The sequence below is a fragment of the Etheostoma spectabile genome, chromosome 20, assembly GCF_008692095.1.
Source record: "Etheostoma spectabile isolate EspeVRDwgs_2016 chromosome 20, UIUC_Espe_1.0, whole genome shotgun sequence".
NCBI classification, from domain to species: Eukaryota; Metazoa; Chordata; class Actinopteri; order Perciformes; family Percidae; genus Etheostoma; species Etheostoma spectabile.
In genome coordinates, this window is record NC_045752.1 from 17,182,225 (window position 1) to 17,184,499 (window position 2,275).

The 2,275-nt window shown below is 38.6% G+C and overlaps 1 protein-coding gene across 2 annotated transcripts in view; it reads right to left on the reverse strand.

The window, feature by feature from the left end:
- LOC116670241 (leucine-rich repeat and fibronectin type-III domain-containing protein 2) overlaps positions 1-2,275 on the reverse strand; it is a 127,316-nt gene that overhangs the window by 25,951 nt on the left and 99,090 nt on the right. The gene's annotated exons all lie outside the window — the stretch shown is intronic.

Here is a 2,275-nt window from a genome sequence, read left to right on the forward strand (position 1 = left end):
AGGCGTTGTTTACTTCATAGGCTGTGTACCTGTGTTACTACATTATCTGGGTCAAATAACAGTGATAACACCAAAAGATGTATCCTGGAATTCATTTCAAACTTTAATTGGTTTATAAATTGTTAATCGCAATTATTTCTGAGACAATTCATTGTACAGCAACATTTGGAATTGGGACAGCTCTACCCATCTGCCACACCAAGAAGGATCAAACAAACAATAAGCGCTGTTAGCAAATATACATCGAACCCAGATCTCCCCACGGACTGAAAAAGCCAAAAGAGGCAGTGTTACTGTGATACTGGGTCATTAGTCTTCATTTGCACTGTGTGAGCGCCCAAGCCAGCAAGGTGTGTGTGTGTGTGTGCTTATGCAAAGGACTGTCCATATGGGGGACTGTTATATAATGCATACTGAAGGTGTTAAAGAGCTTAGGATTCCTGAAACAAGACAAGCAGATTTGAAGAAGGTCCCCTCATCTACAGTGTGCCTGTGTGTTCACAAAATGGCTGACAGGAAGATGTCATTGAGGAGAAATACGCCCGATACAAGGATACACAGTGGGAAAAGAATACGAGGTGCACAAAACTAATCAGCGGACTGTCAGACAGCTTTTTGTCAAACAGGAACAACATGTCCGATGTCAGGCTTCCCTTGCGGACAGAATGCAGTTTGTTTGAAATTTGTTTGAAGATGAGCTGCTAGAGCAGATTCAAATCAAAGTAATCTGCATGTGATCCAGTCAGCCCAAATTCTGGTTCCAATAATAGGATTAACTTTTGTTCCCTACTCAATATGTAATTTGCTTCCAGTGCCTGATAAGGGTCTCTTTTAATTAGTTTCAGAAATGTTGATAATAAAAGAACTCAAAGTGATTAAGTATGATTGAAGTAGGCTGTGATTTGGAGATACTGACTGTTCCCCTATGATGTGAGATGTTTAAAATGCCAAGAAAATAGTGTGATTAGTTTCACTTTAATTTCTGATACATCACACATGTGACCGATGAATGCTGTGGTATTACATTATTTTGTGTGATTTTAAGTGAATATAAGTGCATGTGATTGAATATTGAGGTGCAAATGAGTGTCTATGTCCATTTCATTGTCTCAATGCGCTGTATGGCCATCATGCAAATACATGACTTCAGCTTTGGAGGTAAGGCGGAGACGTGTAGCAACATTAATCAACGCTTCTCCTGGTGACTAAAGGGGAGGGGTTTGTGAAAGAAAACCCCATCTATTTAGTTTTCTAAATGTTATTCTATCATTATGACACTTTGAAAATATGACACTGAACTAGGTATTTAGAAAAGGTAAGGACAGGAGAGAAACATAGCATGCACAATGATGGACCAATTCCACTTTTTTACAGCATTAAATGCCATGGACTTTGTCAGTTCTAGTGTTAGAGCATTTTCCTAAATTTTGTGGTTGTTAGGATTTTGACTGTTACTCAGGCTACTATTGTCTCAGACTTGTCTTGATCATTTGGGATTTTTTTTCTAACTCAGACATTTCTCAACATTGGTTTGACCTATTTCAATCTTCAGTCAGACCAAATAACTGCCATTTTTGTAATTTTAGGCCCTGTTCTTCCCAGTCTTCCCACAGCTCTTTCAATGCTGTCTCAAAGGCACCAGAGTAAAGTTTAACAATTAGTTCCCTGATTTTTGCACAAACGCAATGTAGCCAATAGGATAGGTGAAACAAGAGAGGCAACACACCTGTAGCTACAGTCACTTAATAATTGATTTTTTTGAATCACTAATGTTCGTGTAGTCAGCTGATAGCAGGCCTGTGCATCAGACTCCAGATCCAGAATATTTGCAAGCCCCGATGCCTGGCCAAATTCCAATTTACAGGCTGCCCAGACCACACTACTGGTCATTTTCTTATCCCACATATATTAATCTAATAGATGTCCTTCATGTGTCTTGTTGAAATTGTAGTCCGCTAATTTAGCATTAATTTCCTATAACATTGTGTTACTTACGACGGTCTGTTAAAAAATCAAAATCGATGCATTACACCCCTTCTTCTTCCTACCTGGCACCTAGATTACCAACAATGTAACTCAACCATGAATAGTTTTGTTGGAGACTTGGGTGTGTTATGCTTGTAGCTGCTAATGCTTATCATTCTGTGTTTTACAATTATGTTGAGGCTATTTATTTATCCATATGGTTTTAGTGTGGAAATTGGGTTGCGTCTTTGAGCTGAATTTCCCTATGGGGATGATTAAAGTATTCTATCTATCTATCTATCTATCTATC